The 18,385-nt window shown below is 58.3% G+C and overlaps 2 pseudogenes across 1 annotated transcript; both read right to left on the bottom strand.

Moving 5' to 3' along the window:
* Positions 1-2,075: 2,075 nt before the first annotated feature.
* LOC149120477 (serine/threonine-protein kinase LMTK3-like) lies at positions 2,076-10,192 on the bottom strand (annotated as a pseudogene). Its single transcript, XR_016225731.1, has 5 exons — positions 10,124-10,192; positions 9,234-10,016; positions 7,486-9,036; positions 6,044-6,140; positions 2,076-2,488 (listed from the first exon to the last, which is right to left on the bottom strand). The product of XR_016225731.1 is annotated as a serine/threonine-protein kinase LMTK3-like (transcript).
* Positions 10,193-10,204: 12 nt separating this feature from the next.
* Positions 10,205-16,220, bottom strand: LOC149120476 (uncharacterized; annotated as a pseudogene).
* Positions 16,221-18,385: the final 2,165 nt, after the last annotated feature.

Raw genomic sequence — 18,385 nt, 5'->3', positions numbered from 1 at the left:
GCTCCCAAACAGTGGTCCACTCCCCAGATACTTGAAACAGCTAGGGGCTTGGCCAGGCTGAGTGAGGAGCCAATAACTCAATCCAGAATTCCATGTAGGTGGCAGGGACACAAGTACTTTAGCCATCACCTGCTGCCTCACAGGATGCACACTACCAGCATGAAGCTGGAATCAGGAGCAGAGCTGGGACTCAAACCCAGTCACTCTGAAATGGAAAGGGAATGCTTCCAGTGTCACAGTTAGTGCCATTTAAAATACTTTCTATTGAAAACATTATTTATTTATTTGATCTAAGAAGGAGAGAGGGAGAGGGAGAGAGAGTGTGTGCTATTCATGTCTGATCTATTAAAAGGATAAGAAGGAAAGGGTGGAGGAAAAGGCACAGGTAGGACATGAATTGTGTTTAGAATGGTAACATAGGCAAAGAGAATAAAAAATTGCAAAATATAAGACTAGACATAAATCATGTCCAATATTACGAGCCAATAAAAATGGAAGTAAAGGGTACACTCTATAACTATGTTAGTGAAGTGGGGGAAACATGTAATGCTATGATCAAGGTTATTTGCTGAACTCTTTATTTACCTTAGGATTAATCTTATAAAGTAAACTTAAAATACATCTTTCTAAAAATTAAGAATGGAAATAGGAGAGAAAGGAGGAAGAAGTATAGAAGTATGTATAGGAGGAGGGTAGGGTGGGGAAAATCACTATCTTCCTAAATCTGAATATATGAAATGCAAGACATTTGTATACCTTCAATAAAATTTCAAAAAGAATATCCTTTCTCAAATAAAGCTCAAAAAAACCCACAATGTTATATAAAGTTTTTTTCACAGCATCTCTGTCTATGCATGAAGGGACTTTTACATTGCTCTCTTCCTGGTAATAATGCTGCATTGTCATAAACTCATTCCACAAGAATTATGTCACCTAGAACTGATAATAATATCAAAATTCATTACTATAACATGTGTAAATTTACAATTTTCTTTTTCTATTTTTTATTTTTCTAATTTTTTTTTTAAATTTTTAATGTGAAAACATTTTATGTAGTTTATATATACAGATTTAGGAGCATAGCTACCCCATACTCCCCCCCACCCACACACCCACCCTCCATTCTCCTTCCTTTCTTATTCATTCTTTTAATCAACTTTCAGTTTATTTTAATCCTACAGAAAATAAAGACTTCAAAAATTGTAATAAGATAAAAAAACAATTCTTCAACAGCAGAGATAAGGGCTCTAAACAATCATTGAACCTTACAATGTCAATGTAAATTTTTGGTACTATATTAATGATCACAGATCAGGGAAAACATATGGTATTTGTCCTTGGAGGACTGGCTTATTTCATGAAGTATAAGGGTGTCCAGTTTTATCCATTTTGCTGCAAAAGACAGGATTTAATTCTTTTTATAGCTGAGTACTAGCCCATACTAAATATATACCACCGTTTATCCCATCATCCATTGATACATTGATACATCCATTGATTTGATATCTTAGATATTTGAATTTATCTACAGTAAACATGGGAGTACAGATAACTCTTGCATATGCTGTTTTCATTTTGTTTGGTAAATTCTCAGGCATGGGTTGGCTGGGTCATATGGTAGACTTATTTTCATATTTGTGAGATATACTGTCTTTGACAGTGGCTGTATTAGTTTACATCCCCACCAATAATGGATGAGGAAATCTTATTATAAGGGGAAAGCTGTTATAATCCAAAATTGTACTTTCAAAATTTATATTAAATAAAGTTTATATTTATTAAATTTTATATTAATATTATATTAATATTTATATTTATTAAATAAAGTTAAAAAATAAAAGTAAATTAAAAAAGAAAGTTGACTACAATATGTCATGGTGAAGATCTTTTCTGATCACGTCTCTTAAGAGTTCTATGTACATCCCATACTTGGATTCCCTTTCTTTCTCCAAATTAGGAAAGTTTTCTGTTATTATTTCACTGAATAGCCCTTCTAATCCATTCTCTCTTTCTACATATTCACAAAGACTCAATTGTTGGGTTGTTTCATATTATCCAATAAATCTCCAATGCTGTTTTTAATTTTTCTAATTTATTTTTTATTTGGTCTTACCATTTCCAAAGATTTTTGCCCTAGCACAGATATTCATCCTTCTGCTAACCAAGTCTGTTGATAAGAATTCCCATTGTGGCTGGCTCCACGGCTTACTAGGCTAATCCTCTGCCTGTGGCGCCAGCACTCCAGGTTTTAGTCCCGGTCGGGGTGCCGGGTTCAGTCCCGGTTGCTCCTCTTCCAGTCCAGCTCTCTGCTGTGGCCCAGGAAGGCAGTGGAGGGTGGCCCAAGTGCTTGGGCCCTGCAGCCGCATGGGAGACCTGGGGGAAGCACCTGGCTCCTGGCTTTGGATCCGTGCAGCACGCCGGCCATAGTCGCCATTTGGGGAGTGAACCAATGGAAGGAAGACCTTTCTCTTGGTCTCTCTAACTCTGCCTGTCCAAAAAAAAAAAAAAAAAAAAAAAAAAAAAGAATTTCCATTGTAGTTTATTTGATTTATTGACTTCTTCATTTCTAATATTTGTTTCATTTCTCTTCAATCTTACAGGAAAAGTTTCCCTGTCATGTATGGATTTCTTTAACTCATGAATTTGTTTCCCACATCATCACTCTCCTGAATTCCTTTTCAGGCATTTCATCAATCTCTTTGTCTTCACATTTTTATTTGAAGTGTTGCTGTGTTCTTTTGGGAAAGTCATATTGTCTTCCTTATTCTTGCTTCTTGTATTTCTGCATTATTTTCAGATTTATCAATATACTTGTTGTTTTTCTCCTCTGATGGACTTTATACTTGAATTATGTCTCTGTGACTAAGTTGAGTGTCTGTTCTTTAAGTGAATACCAGAGGCATCTGCTAGGTGTGGCCAGTGAACTCTGGTGAAAGCTCAAAAGTATGGTGAGAATCCAGGATGACACCCAAGATGGGCATGTCAGCAGGGCAGATGGTGATCATGCCTGTTGGTGTAATCTCAGTCTCACCTCCTCTACTATTCCAAGGTGATCAATGACTGGGGTGATCCCACAACGGGTACAACACCCATCCATGCTGGCACATGAACTGCATAACGGATCTGTGTGGTACTCAGTGTAAGCAAGGAACCTTTGGCAGTGACCCAGCCTACGCCATCAGGGACCTCTGAGCCTCTGATGCCACAGTGTTTGCCCAGAGACCCAGATACACCCTGTGCCCTATCATGCAGTCACAGTATTCCCGCAGTCACAGCTACGGGGTGCTGACCTGCATGTCTGTCCTGTCCAAAGAGAGAGCAAAGAGGTTCTCCGAGCCAGCTGCTCATGGGTGCTCTGCCTTGGGATTTTGAGTCTTGGAACCTGTGATATGTGGACAGGAAGGGGGCACCTCACAGTCCTATGTGGTTGCCTGGTCTCTAGTCTAACCCTTCAAGTGAAAGTCAGTGGGTAATGTGAAGTTTTCCCTCACAAAATCCCCTGCACAAAAGCAAGCACCACCTCTACTGGTGTCAAGAGGGCACCTTTGTCAGGAGCTTGAAGAAATAAATGCCTTTTCTTTCACTGGATTAGGTGGATAAGATGCCCTCTGTTAGGGCTCCATTCCAGACTCAGTGTGGTCTGCAAAGCTCTTCCCCATACAAAATCACCAATGGCCTAGGCTGCGCAGTCTCTTCACACTGCGATTTCCGAAGCTGGCACCTCCTCCAGTCCCTGGCTGCGGGAGTCATGGGAGGTGTCCCCACTCATTGCTACAGGTCTGCACCTTCCCCACTACCTCTGCATCCCTCTTCCTTCTGTAGAGTTTTCACTGCAACTAGTCCCTGGGGATGCACTGCCTCTGCTTTTCTTCTGCTATTTTCCTGTAGTCAAAAGCAGCCATCTTTTCCCCATTCAGACATCTTGGAGTCTGCAATTTTTTTTCATTATGGAATTGGGCTTGTGTGCCATCACACGTTTTATAAAGACATATATGTGCTTTATTTAAATATAAAGAAATGAAAAAATGATAGTAGTAGGGATAATCAAATAAAACATGACTGGTATTCATCAAACAGCTCCAATTATTTTCATTAGTTTTATTACTGAGGAATTTGAACACTGGCTTCATGAACAGTTTTTCATGTTTAATGACTATTTGTATTTTTTATAATATTCCAGTCCTATGTCTTCTCCTTCTCCTTCTTCTTTTTCGACAGGCAGAGTTAGACAGAGAGAGATACAGAGAAAGGTCTTCCTTCCTTTGGTTCACCCCCCCAAATGGCTGCTACAGCTGGTGCACTGCACCGATCCGAAGCCAGGAGCCAGCGCACTGCACTGATCTGAAGCCAGGAGCCAGGTGCTTCCTCCTGGTCTCCCATGCGGGTGCAGGGCCCAAGCACTTGGGCCATCCTCCATTGCCTTCCTGGGCTACAGCAGAAAGCTGGACTGGAAGAGGAGCAACCGGGACAGAACCGGTGCCCCAACCAGGACTAGAAATTGGAGTGCCGGCGCCACAGGCAGAGGATTAGCCTAGTGAGCCACGGCACCGGCCCTGCCTTTTTATTCTACCAAACTGTTTTTTTTTCTCATCAGTTATTAAGAAAATAACTTTCATTATTTTGCCATGGTTTTAACTGCCAATCGCTGTTATCCTAGAAGTATTTGAGGGGCTGGCACCGTGGCTCACTTGGTTAATCCTCCACCTGCAGCACCAGCATCCCATATGAGCACCAGCTTCTAGTCCCGGCTGCTCCTTTTCCAGTCCAGCACTCTGCTGTGGCCCGGGAGGGCAGTGGAGGATGGCCCAGGTGCTTGGGCCCCTGCACCTGCATGGGAGACCAGGAGGAAGCACCTGGCTCCTGGCTTTGAATCGGCACAGCACCAGCCATGGTGGCCATTTGGGGAGTGAACCATTGGAAGGAAGACCTATCTCTTTGTCTCTCTCTCTCTCACTGTCTATAGCTCTACCTGTCAAATAAATTTTTTTAAAGTAGTATTTGAAAGCAAGTATGACATACTATATCATTTATTTTGTACATGTTTCAGTATTTACCACTAAAGGATAAAAAAGTACAATAATCTCACTTGAAATTCAATCCCCTGCTTTCCAGGTTCCCCACCTGGTGGAAGAGGCAGAAGGTCAAGTCCCTGTGAAAGGAGACCATCTTGCACTTCCCCTCCAGAGCCCTGTCCTCGGGCTCATTGGCTGCACGCAGAGACTTGAGCAGCCCCTGCATTGGCAGGCCCTGTCCACAACGGCACTGCTCACCACCACAGGCACCAGGGCTGCCCACAACGTCCCAGGGCCATGTGGCCCTGCACCGCACCCACTGTCACTGCCACTGTGTCCCCCTCCTAGTCCTTGTCCTCATCCTCCCTGTCCTCTGCTAGCCCTGAGGACCCTGCCCCGCTGGCCTCCCCGCAAGCTGCCCTGGCATTCATGACCTTCCATGGGGGTCACCGCAGCCCAGGCCTGGGAACTGCGTGAGCACGAGCGGTGGCAGTGCCAGTGAGAGCCGCAAGAGCTTGGCTGCTAGGGGAGAGATACAGTGAGCCCTTTGAACCACAGAGACTGAGGCAGGCCTCCAGGCCTGGCTGTGCTCCAGTAAGCCCCCAGCCTCCATTCCCTAGCCACAGCTCCCAGCAGCAGCCAGCGCTCTGTCCAGGGGCCCTCAGTCTCTGTGCCCTGTACCTCTCTCTGGCCACAGGCATCACCCCCCCATTCCTCTCACCTCTGAACCCATGCCTGCCAGGAACTTGCTTTCCTAAGGCAAGCCCTGCTTCTCCACCAGCTGGGGGCTTTTGAAGCCCCCAGACCCTCTCACTGTGGCAGGGAGACAGAGATGGAGCTGAACTCTTGGGAGGGCTCAGTCAGTGCCTGTGAAGTTAATGGATGAATAGTGCCCACAGTGACACTGGCTCTCAGATGCCAAAGCTGGGTTGTCCAACAGTCTGTAGGCCCCTCCTCTGCCCTAGCAGCCCCTGGTCTCAGGTCCCCACAGGAGGAAACCCGGCTTCGAATCCCAAGCCTGCCTTACTCACTTGCCGAGCGTCCCTGGCCAATCAGATCCTCCCGTGTCCTCACTGCCAATGAACAGGGCTACTCAGTCCTCCATCACTGCATAAATGAACTTCAGGCCTGTAGGGGCAAGATTGGGACAAGATGAGATTCCAGGTTGGGGGGGAGCATGGATGCAGACCAGGTCACTGTCCCCTCACTCCTGACCTTCTGCTCCTTGGCAGATGCACCTTGTTGGTGCCCAACTCAGTGCCCTTGACCCGACACCTGGACGCCCTCCCCTGGGTTGTGTATGGCTTCCTCCCTCCTGTCCACCTTTCCTGATGCCACCTCAGGGTGATGGGGTCCTGGGGGTGCCACAGAGGAGCAACAGGGGCTTGGGGGACCCCAGAAAAGAGTTGGGGTGACAGCCCTTAGAAATCAGGAAGGCCTCCCAGGAAACGGAACTGTGGGTAAGGTCTCGGAGGATGCATAGGAGTTCACCCAGTAAGAAAAAATAGGCCAGCACCAGCCTCTGCCCACCCAGGTCTGCAGCTGCTCCAGCTTTTGACAACACAGCTGGCCCCACGCTGCCCACTGTGGCCTGGTGAAGGTGCAGAGGAGACAGAGGCCTGTGCCCAGCCCCTTCCTGGCTCTCACCCTCCAGCCACAGGCTCACCTGGAGAGGAGAGCCCAGGCGTCCCCAGGACAGACAGGAGCTGCCATCGCCTTCCAGGGATTCTGGGGGCCACCTCCCCCATGTTCACCTCTAGATGGGGGCCTCTGTCTCCTCTGACACAGTCCCCCAGGGGCGAAACGCTCCTGCGTCCTTAGCACAACTGCCTTTCCAGGGAAGGCACTGCTGTGCCCCAGCTCACCAGGGCCGACGCAGCTGGCAGCTCGGTGCCTGGCACACTCCCCACTCCCACCTCGAGGCTGGCACAGTGGGCAGACACCTGAGTCCCCTACAGTTTCCCCCAGAGGCCCACAAGGCCCAGGATGTGCTGCCTCTGAGTTGGCTGCAGCCATGGGGAAAACAAACAGCACTCTGGCTTAAAAGGAGGAAAGAGCGGAGGTGGGCTTCCTGAGAAGGAGCTGCCCCTCGGGACTGGGCGGTTTCTCTGGAGCCGAGCTGGCCCAGTCCTTGTTCCTATGCTGTCTGGCCCCTGTGGGCAGCTGAGCTGCAGCCCCTGACATGTGGGAGTGGCAGTGGCTGAAGCAGGTGGGCTTTGCATGCTCTGGTTCATCTCACTCCTTTAACCGCAGCCCTGGGAGGGAGGCGCTGTCCTGACCATCTGTCCTGGCAGATAGAGAAACTGAGGCATGCAACAGGAAGAACATGGGCCCCAGGCGGCAGAGCTAGAGCAGGACTGAGCCAGGGTAGTTGTGGCTTTTGGGTCTGCCATGCCCGGCCTGCCCAGCCTCCAGGCTCTGCTCCCCCTCCCCCAACCAGGGCCGCCACCTGAGCTCCTTAAGGCCTTCTCACCTTTGATCTGCTGGCTGTTCCGCTGTGGGGGTCCCAAGTCCAAGTATCCATGCTTCCCCCTGCCGGACCATGGCATCCCGGGGCCCTGCCTCTGAGGCTTGGGAGGGTTCCCGTCTCCACTGGGTGCACTGTCCAGGCCTTGCTGTCTGGGATCCGGGCTCTCCCTCTGACACCACCTCTGGCCTGGCTCTAGGGGTCGCTGGCTCCGGCCTCCTCAGCTGTGCTTCTGGGGACCGCGGCTGCTGCCGCTGCGGAGGCCTCCTGCTCTCTACTCATCTGACCTTTGCGTCCACATCATCCCCGTGCCCACAGCGGCCCGGCCCCCACTCTTGAGGTCCAGCCTCCCGGCCCCGGGAGCTCTCGGCGCCCCCTCCCCCCAGTCTCGTGGGCTCTCATCTAGGTCCCGGCTTCAGCGTCCCATTCCTGGTGGCTGGGCCAAGAGGGCCAGGGCTGTCCCCGCGCTGCTCTGGGGTGAAGCCGCCATGCCTGCTGTGGGGGCTCTCTCCGGCGAGTGCTCTGAATCTGGTCCCTATTCTCCTCCATCTTCTGCCAGGTCCTGGGGCTCCCCGCGCCCGTCTCTGGTGGCTTCTTCGCTCCTGGGCAGTCTCAGGCCCCCATTCTCTGACGCTTTCTCCTCCCTCCTTGGGGGCGTCAGCTCCCTATTCTCCAGTGTTTGCTCTCTAGGGGGACCCTGGGCCCCCATTCGCCGCCGCCTCCTTCCCCTCATCGGGGACTCTCTGTGCCCCACTCTCCAGTGCTGTCGCACCATTCACGGGACGCCTCAGACTTGGGGCTCTCTTCCCGCTACCCAGGGCTGGCAGGTCCATGTTCAGGCCCCCGGGCTTTCTGTTCCCGGGGCCTCTCCCGGCCTTCCTGGGTCCTGCCTCCCGGGGTGTCCGCCCCTTGTCCCCTAGCAAGTTCCTTGTCAAGTCCTCCCGCAGGGACATCAGCAGCTGCTCTGTGCTCACTTGGACTACGAAGGTCAGCTTCTCCTGGGACCCCAGGAGCAGGAAGGGACCCTGGTCTGTGGGCGGCCGGGGCGCTCCTGGGTCGGGTGGCTCGGGGGAGCCCATGGCAGAGGGGCCCCTTCCTCCTCCTCGGCCGCCCCTCACCTAGGAAGACTCCCCTCAGGGGGAGAAAAGGGTCTTGGTCTCGTAGCCGCTGTCCCCTGGCTTGGGAACCCGAGAGAACGGGCCTGAGCTGGGATTGGCCATGGGGTGGGGGGTTCGGGGGACGCAGCCAGGTCCGCGGGTGCCTGGGAAGGTGGTAGCGGTGGCGGCGGCGGGGGGGGATGGCCGAGGAGTGGGAGGTGGCCCCCGCTCGGGGTACTGGGGGCTGCTGCTTTCATGAGCAGGTCCAGAAACACAGGGGGGCTGGGGGAGGTTGGCCAGGGAGCCCTGTTCTGCCCACAGGGAGGAGTCGTCCTCGGTGCAGGGTGGGGACAGCCAACTGCAGGGTGCCCCCTCCAACTGCCAACCGCCAACCGCCCACAACTTAATGAGGCTCCAGCGGCTGGCAGGAGCAGGCCCCCTTGCGGCTGCACAGGGGGCACTGCACGGGCCCTCGAGGCTGGGGGAGGTTGGCCAGGGAGCCCTGTTCTGCCCGCAGGGAGGAGTCGTCCTCGGTAGGGGGTGGGGACAGCCAACTGCAGGGTGTCCCCTCCAACTGCCAATGGCCAACCGCCCACAACTTAATGAGGCTCCAGCGGCAGGCAGGAGCAGGAGGCCCCCTTGTGGCTGCACAGGGACACGGCAGGGGCCCTCGCGGCTGGGGCTTCCCCGCAAGGGTGCTGCTGTCCTCGCGGGAGAGCTGCCCTCCTCCTCCTCACTCCCCCAGCACTTCGGCAAAGTCTCCCGCCAACGTCTTCCCCGCGCCCCAGCCCCTGGGAACTCAGCTGCTCAGCAGGAAGCTGCCTGATGCGGAGGACTGGGCCGCCGGGAAGGGCTGAGGCACCGGAAGAAGGGGAAGGCCACTAGCTGGGGGACCACGGGAGGGGCCTGAGGGGCATGCGGGGCAGGCACGCCTGGGTCCAGAAGGTCCCAATCATTGGGGAAGAAGGGCTCCGGGTGGGAGCCGCGCTCCTACAGGCGCATGTAGCACTCGCTGCTCACTGAGGGGCTGCGGGCACTGATGACGGGAAGCACGCTAGGTGTGGACAGCGCCTTGTAGACGGGATCCGAAGGGTTGGCATGGGGGCCCGGGGGCGCAGACGCGGGCTGCCAGGGGGCGCTACGCCGCCCCGCCCCAGCCCGCCCCCCGCCGAGCCATCTCCCACAGCACTGGAGGTTCAGGCCGCGGCTGCTCTCAGAGATCCTTAGCACCTCATTGGGGTCAGCCCCGGGGAAGCCATCATCCCGAAGCAGGAACTGGACGAGAGGTGCCGGGGCGCCGCAGGCCTCACATGTGGTCCCGCCCCGCCACCTCCCAGGCCACCCTGGTGCCCTGGACTCCCAGTCCTGCGAGGCATGGTGGGAGTGGGGTCCCTTTGGGTCCAGGGCTGGAGGCGGGACTACAGGGCGAGGGGACTGTCCCTGGTCCCCCTTCTAACCTCAGCTTCCCCAACACCCTGGCCCTGCCTCACCCTGGTCCCCATCAAGGTCAAGACCCTGGCTGGAGGCCCTCATGGCTCCATCCCTACAGCCAGAAGCCTGCCTCTGCAGCTGGGGCCACCACTGCCTCCTTCCACCCCTGCCAGTGTGCCCCTCATACCCCTGCCCAATCAGAGCCCCACCCTCACCTCCTCCCACTGGTGTGTGCACAGGCCCCGCCCCCACCTCCCACTAGTGCGTGCATAGGCCCCGCCTTCACGAGGCTCCACCCCTGAGGCCCCTCCCCACACCTCCCACTGGTGCTGCACAGACCCTGCCGCAAACCTCTTTCCACTGGTTTGAGTACACGCCCCACCACCAAGAGGCCCCGCCCAGCCCCTCCTCCCACTGGTGCTGCAAGGCCACGCCCCGAGGCCCCGCCCCGCCCCTCTTCCCCACACTGGTGGATGTAGCCGTGACAGCCACAGCAGGTGCAGCAGGCTGAGGATCTTGGTGAAGCTCATGATGTGCAGGGTGCACGCCATCTTGTAGACCTCAGAGTCGATGCCCTTCTCCACGATGAGGAAGATGTAGTCCACGGGGATGGAGGACACGAAGACCATCAAGAACCACGTGTGCAGGTACCTGCACTTGATCTTTTCAGGGTCCAGGATGATCTCCGTGTTGTCCTCCACCACGATGCCCGTGCGGAAGTTGAGCACCAGGTCAAGGAGGAAGAAGGTGTCAGAGACCACGTTGAAGACGATCCAGGGGGCAGTGGTCTCCTCCTGAAGAAGGTGATGCCCTAGGGATGTTGATCAGGTTGCCCACCATGAGCAGCAGCATGGTGAAGTCCTGTAAAACCTGCGGAGGAAGGCCCAGGCCTGCGTGCCTGGACAACCAAGGATGGGGAGTCCCCCGCCCCCGCAGTGCTGACCACGTCTGGACCTCACCAAGGCGGTGCCTCTGCTCCCCTGCCGGTGCTGACCACCCCAGGACAACATCAAGGGTGGGGGCTGCAACCCTCCCCCCCAGCGCTAACCACCTCTGGACCTCACCAAGGCCAAGGGCACTCTGCACACAGAATATCACAAGGCCTGAAGGACAGCTGCCCCCAGGAGTAGGGGTGGGGAGGGCCCTGGGCACTGGCTCAGAAGGCGCTGGTGCAGATGGACCCAGCCCGTCTGGAGTCAGGGCCGAGGTGCCTGTCCAGGGTGTGGAGAAAGGTGAGAGGCTGAGGCCCATGGGACTTGGCATTGGCTCCGGCAGCCGCAGGGACAGGAACGATGGGCAGTATCCCGACAGCCCAAGGTCCACCCCAGGACTCCACCTGGGGACAGAAGAGGCCCCGCCTCCCCGGGCAGATGGCAGGCTGGGAGAAAGCACCTGGCAGGGACGAGCACAGGTCCGTCGGCGATGGGGAAAACACCATCAACCCCCCAGGGGGGACACCAAGTGTCCTCCCAGAGCCGGGGCGGTCACTCCACTGACAGCATCCTGGAGCACTGGGCACGGGGCCAGGACAGGAGCCTACGTACCAGGGACGTGCTCACAAGGGACAGCACCTGACAGGCTGCCTGGCTGGGAGAAGCTTCCCTCCGGCTGGTGGCTTGGGGTTCAGGGTTCAACCCCAGGGGCCCCGGTGTCTGCCAACAACACAGTGGACAGTAAGCATGGGAAGAGTGGGTGCCTGGCGGCCTGCCAGCCCCTCCCGGGTGCTGCCCCCCCAGCATCATCTGCCTAAACTCCTGGGGCTCCGCTTCCACAGCTTTGGGTTTTCAGTTTCTGCACAGGTTCACAGGCCAGGTTCTGTTCACACGAGTGTCCTGCCCAGGTCAAGGAACCCACGGCTGTGTCACGGCCCCCATGTCTACCATCCTGCTGCTCCGGGGCCTCACCACATCCTGACCACGTCCTTCCCACTGGGGCCCCGAGTAATCAAGACAGGCCATGAAGGGGCTGGTGCTGTGGCTTAGCGGGTAAAGCCACCGCCGCCTGCAGTGCCAGCATCCCATTTGGGCACCGGTTCAAATCCTGGCTGCTCCACTTCTGATCCAGCTCTCTGCTATGGCCTGGGATAGTAGTAGAAGATGGCCCAAGTCTTTGGGTCCCGGCACCCACATGGGAGACCTTGAAGAAGCTTCAGGTTCCTGGCTTTGGATTGAGACAGCTCTGGCCATTGTGGTCAACTGGGGAGTGAACCAGTGGATGGAAGACCTCTCTCTCTCTCTCACTCTGCCTCTCCTTCTCTCTGTGTGTAACTCTTTCAAATAAATAAATCTTTTTAAAAAAATCCACGGGGCGGGCATGTGGCACGGGGCTGGCTGTTGGAGGCATTTCAGGAGTGAACCAAGGGATGAGGTGGTCTCCCTTTCTCTGCCTTTCAAGTAAAGTGAAAACAGGTAAAACTTTTTAAAAAACAAAGCCTGAGAAATTAAAAAGAAAGAAGCTACAAACAGCAAGGAGACAGGGCCGCAAGAGGAGGAGCACCATGGGTCTGAGCTCCACCTGCGGCCCAGGCTGCTCCTCTCACACGCCTCTTGCTGGGGGGCCGTACGCTGAACACCTGCCCTCGAAGGCCAGCACACCTGGGCCCGCGGGAGCCCCTGCGCACAAGGCTTCCCTGCACAGGGAGACGTCTCCAGAGAGCCATCTCGGCCCAGCACCGGCCAGGCTGCCAGCCCTCTGTGCCGGGCCCCCACTCCCCCGCTGCAGCCTGCTGGCCTGGCCGCCTGGCCCCCTGCAAACTCCCCGCCGTCCGGCACCGAGGGACCCTCGCCTCCATCGCAACCGCCCCCACCCGCCCAGCCCGTCTCGGAGTAGTTACAGCCCCACGGCCCTGGGTCAGTGTGCAGTGTCAGTCTTTCCCACATAAAAAGACGCCCACCGGGCACCCAGGAGGGCAGAAGGCTCCCAGCGTCTGAGGTCCAAGTCGAGCCGGTCTGGCTTCCCCCACTGGGCCCGAACGCCAGGAAGCCAGGGACACAGACTCAGGTTAGGCCCCACCCCAGCCCCACCCCTCCAAAGCCCGCCCCAGTGGCCCCACCTACTTCCAGGGCCCGCTCCCACTGGCCCTGCCTTCCATGCCCTGCCCCAAGCTGCTTGTCCGGTTGCAAAGAGCCTGGGACGCCCGCATCCTCCCTCTCTGCAGGTCCCAGCCTCTGGGGAACACCTGTCTGCCTCTCCGTTTCGGTCAAATAGTTTTTAAGTAAAGCAAACTAAGTTGGCAACCGAGTCGTTTTCAAACCATGCAGTGGTTTGCGGGCCTAGAACCGAGGGAGAGACAGAGGGTGTGGAGCTTCATGGGAACACTGGTGGTGGGGGCTCAGAGACTCTCCCAGAGCCCTGGTGGGGGGGGTCAGGGACTCTCCGGGAGTACTGATGGGGGGATCAGGGACTCTCCGAGAGCACTGGTGGGGGGGTCAGGGACTCTCCCGGAGCACTGGTGGGGGGGGGGTCAGGGACTCTCCGGGAGCACTGGTGGGGGGGTCAGGGACTCTCCCGGAGCACTGGTGGTAGGGGTCAGGGACTCTCCGAGAGCACTGGTGGGGGGATCAGGGACTCTCCGGGAGCACTGCTGGGGGGGAGGGTCAGGGACTCTCTGGGAGCACCGGGGGGGGGGGTGGAGAGGGTCAGGGGCTCCACACAGGATTTGGGGTTGGGGGAAGAGGGTCGGGGGCTTCATGGTAGCACTGATGGGGAGGCTGAGGAGCTTCATGGGAGCTTGGGGGTGGGGCAGAGGCCGCCCAGGGCAGCCGTCCCATGGCTGAGCAGGCATCCATGAGCAGGGCTGGGCCTGAACCCACCGCCCTAGCTCAATGCAGGCAGAGGAAGGCCCGGATGTTGTCCTGGGCAGGAGCTCCCACAGGCCCCGCCCCTCCCCCAGCACGGCCCAAGTGGTGCCTGGCAACTACCTCAGGGTCGGATCCTGAGGAAATCACCCAAAAGAAAGACAAAATCATTGAAAAGCAATTTATACCCAGGCATGCACAGCAGCTCTGTCTGCGAGAGCCAGAGGCTGGCCAGGGCCCAACTCAGGCTGGCCCGGGCTGGCCACTGCCCACCAGTGACCTGGGCACTGCGGGGGTGGGGGCAGAAGCTTCTGGTCCCAGAGACAGGGCCATGGGGAAGCACCTGCGATGTTGGGAAGACCCAGCCCTCACTTCAACCCCCACTGTGTAGCCTAGACCAGCCACTTTCCTGCTCAGGCCCCTGGGTCACCATCTGGCCTTGGGAGCTCCCTGACCCCAAAGGTCATCTGGCCCCATGGCAGCTGGCTGATCAGACACCAGCTCGGGTGATGGAGGGGAAATTGAGGTGCATCAGGCCGTGAGGGGTCAGCTCGCAGCTCTGCTGCTCAGCCCCAGGGGTCCTCAGCTCCTGCTGAGACCCCAGCATGGAGACCAGGTCCTCCCCGCGGGGTGTGAGGTTGGAGTGGTGCGGGAGGCAGCCAGGAATCAGGGAGTAAATCCTGGAGGGATTAGAGGGATTAGGGTCTGAGCTGGGGCTGCACAGCAGGTGTCACAGATTAAGAGACAGAGATGCCACCTCCCCTGCCAGGGACACTCACTGGCCAGAGAAGCCTGGGGCAGCAGCAGCGATGAGACCATCCTGGGGCACCACAAGCAGGGGTGGGGGGGCGCAGGGCTGTGGCTCAGGTGCCCTGGGATGGCTGGATGTGGGGTGAGGGTCAGAGGCTGGGCAGCAGGAAGCTGAGCAGGGACCCCTAGGTCACAGTAGGGCAAGTTTCCCGAGCAGGGAGTTGGGGAAGAAACAGGGGAGCAGGGCCCCCAGCCACCCTGATCCCTCCTTCCACACTCCCTAGGAGAGGCTGGTGACTGACCCCTGCCATGGCCACCCAGCAGCCACCGTGGGAGACTGGAGGATGTGGCCCCTGCCCCCTGTCTTTCAGCAGCGTGGCACATATGTGCTGTGGACTGGAAGAGGCCCACGTAGAGCTGCAGGGTGGGCAGAGCTGGGGCCAGGACCTTCCCCTATAGAAGGAGGCCCACCAGTCAGCGCAGCTCTTGTTCGCAGTCCACCACTTTCTGGCTGTGGAACATGCACAGCGAGAATTTGACACCAGGCTGCAGGAGCGCGCCCAGTTGGCGCTGCATGAAGCTGACCTGGCTGCCGCGCGGTTCCCCTGCCCGCCCCCCCCCCCCCGCCTCCTCGCTGCCTCCTCCGCCGGCCCCGCGCCAGCGGTCACCCCGCTGCACGAGACCACCACCTTGGGGCCTCGCGATGGGCCCTCGGGGCCCGCGGGGTTGTACTGCGGCTCGCCGCGCCCGCCCGCACTCGCCATTCGGGCTGCCCTTGGCCGCACTAGCCGCGCCGGGGGTGCCCAGGCCGCCGCACCAGCTGTCGCGGCTACGGAACCGGGCACGTGAGCCGCCCTCGTGAGCTGCCCTGGGGCCCTTGGCCTCGGGCCGGGCCGGGCAGGCTCCGCTAGGGGCGCGGGGTCAAGGGGGCGGCGCGGGCAGCGGAGACTGCTGCTGGGGGGGGGGGGGCGCGGGCTGCGGCGGAGGCGGTGCTGGGGTCTCGCCCGGACTCTCCCCGGGCCGCCCGCCGCCCCCGCGCGCGTCCATAGCGAGGCGGCACCGGGCAGTGTGGAGCGGAGCAGCCGCTGCCGCCACCACCACCGGCCCGAGCCTGAGGGAGGGAGGCGGAGTCTCGATGGCGGGGCTGAGGTTGGGGGCGGTCGCCCCGCCTCTGCCTACACCCCCTGCCCGCGCGCCGCGCTCTGAGGAGGAAACTGAGGCCGCTGGGTCGGACGCCCAAGGTTATGCAGCCCTGGGCCCCCGGAGGCAGCCGAGGGGAAATTGAGGCCCGCACCGCCGAGCGAAGGACAAGCACAAGGTTATGGCTCGGCCAGCAAATTTCCGCCACAAAAGTGCGTTCATCGCGGCCATCAGTTGTGCTCTGGGCACAGACTCCTGAGGTATGCGGGGAGGGCAGGCCACTGGGGGACCCGTGGGTCTCCCCCTCCCCAGGACCTGCGCAGTGGGGAACCGAGGAAGAGTCCAGCACGAAGACGGTGGTGGTCGTGGTTATCACGGGCTCTGGAGACCCCCCTACCCCCGCAACAGTGCGCTGGAGCCCAGCGAGGACCTTGACGGGGTGCCAGGGCCACAGGGCTCAGCCCCTGGGTCTCCCCCTCTTCCCAGCCTCTGGGGCTGAAGCCAGGGACCCCAGTGATCTTGGCCTCCTCCCCTGGCTCCCACAGAATGGGTGAGGAAGGGGCAGTGAGGAGTCTGCCACTCAGCAGGTTGGAGCCTACCCCCACCCCCCCACCCCCGCCACCTGTGGTCCTGCTGGGCCACCAAGGTGTTACCTGCTGGGGTCTGTTTCCAAGGGTAGAAGTTCAAGAGGTCCCTGCACCTGCAGATGCCGGCCGGGTGCAGAGGATGTGTGGGCTGGCGTGCCATCCCGTGCCCTGCCGGACTGCCCCACACCCTGGGGACTCTGTGCTGGCCACATGGCAGCTGTCTCCCTGGAGGCTCTCAGTGGTGGGATTGGCAGTGCCATGGCCCACCCAGCAGAGGTATGCTCCAGCCGAAGTGGGCTCTATATGTCCACCATGGGGATGTGCCGGGTAGGCCAGCTGCCAGAGCCCTGAGGTGCATCTGGGTACCAGGAGAGGTGGACACAGCCAGCTCAAGGGCCCGCCATGCCCACAGCAGAGGCCCAGAGGTCACCAGGTTCTTGACACCACAACCTGTGCCCCCAGCCGGGCCACCAATGAGAACACCTGCCCCATCCACTTAGGCTGCAGATGCAGGTTACACACCTGAGCCTGGAGCCACAGAGGCAGGACACACAGCAAGGTGGGTGCTGCCCTGTCACTGACCACCAACTGAACATGCCATGCAGGAGAGGGGCCAGCAGGTACTCTGGATAGGACCTGGCCTTAGCAGAGTCCTGAGGCCTTGTCGCACCTTGTGTGTTTGACAGAGGTCCAGGTCCTGGGCCCCCTGGGAGCAGGATCAGGGCTGAGACGCTGGCCCACTGGCCCACAGCCCTGAGCAGACCTGGTCCACCGCCTCGGCACAGCCGGCACTCACTCAACTCGGTGCTCAGGTCCTGCAGGTTGTCCTCCTTCAGCAGCTTGCCCCCGTTTCAGCCAGTGGTGCCTGGTGACTCCCGTGGCGCTGTTGTTGAAGGTACAGGTGAGCCGCACCCAGGACTCCCCGCTCTGCACGGAAGTCGTGCCAGTGCCCGCTGGGAGGCCACATGAGAGGTCAGCAAGGGGCAGGAGAGGAGGGGTTGGCTCCCCACAGCCCACCCCCACCACCCCAAGGCCTGGTTCAGAGGGTGCCTTCTGAGGGGCCCTCGTGCAAGGGGGTGTGGCCCAGGCATCAGCTCGTGGGGGTCGGCGCCAGCACAAACCTGGAGCTCCCGGCTAGGAGCACGCATGCAGCCCGGCCGTCGCTCCCCAGGCCCCAGCCCTCCAGGAACCCCCTTTGTTGGGAGGGGCTGCCCCTCAGGAGCTCCACAGCACACCCACACCCACCCCACCCGCCCAGCACAGGCTCTACCCCAGGCTCCAACACAGTGGTCTCACGGTCAGCTGAGCACACTTCCATGGGAGGTCCAGAGAACCTTGAGCCTGGGCTGACCCAGGGAGCAGACCCAGCCCCACCGATAAGGACAAGGCCAAACAGGCACCCACGGAGGGAGGGAGCACGGATGGAATGGGTCAGGGCGATGGACGGTTGGATGGACAGGACATGGGCGATGGCCAGAGACTGCTTGGGTGGGGTGGGAGGGACGGAACCAGGCAGGAGAGGGCCTGGGCTCTACTGGGTGGGAGCTGATGGCACAAGAGGGACACTGAAGCAGGGCTCTGCCACTCTCATCCCAGGACTGCCAGGCCGGCCTGGGCACGGACCCACTTGAGCCTGGGCGGCTGGGTCAGGTGGTTGCGGTCAGGGTCGTTTCTGGCCTGGCACTCATAGGTGCCTCAGCACTGAGCTGGGCGATGGACATCGTGCTGGCCGCGTGCTCGCAGTAGGCAGCATGGATGTGCACGTGGCCCTGCTGGGTGCCATCCCAGAGCTAGGAGCTGCAGTCGCTGGGGCCATCCCCTTCAAACCACCACTGGATCTCAGGGACCAGGTGGCCCACGGCCTCACAATGCAGCTCCACACTGGCCCCCACCCGCCCCTCCTGCGACAGTGGAGGCCTCACAAAGCCAGCTATGGGGAGAGGGCGAGAGTGTGAGGCCCCCACGGCAGAACAGGAGGAGCAGGCCGCCCCTGCAGAACGCAAGCAGGGGGAGCACACGCATGTCCAGCTAGGGTTGACCCCCTAAGGTCATAAGACGGGCACTGGGCTCTGCAAACAAGGCATCTGTGGGGACAGTGAGGGGT

This window comes from Oryctolagus cuniculus, chromosome 19 (genome assembly GCF_051225735.1).
Source record: "Oryctolagus cuniculus isolate XC-2025 breed Fujian yellow rabbit chromosome 19, ASM5122573v1, whole genome shotgun sequence".
Taxonomy (NCBI): domain Eukaryota; kingdom Metazoa; phylum Chordata; class Mammalia; order Lagomorpha; family Leporidae; genus Oryctolagus; species Oryctolagus cuniculus.
The sequence above is the reverse complement of the archived record's forward strand: the minus strand, read 5'-3'. Positions and strand labels throughout refer to the sequence as shown.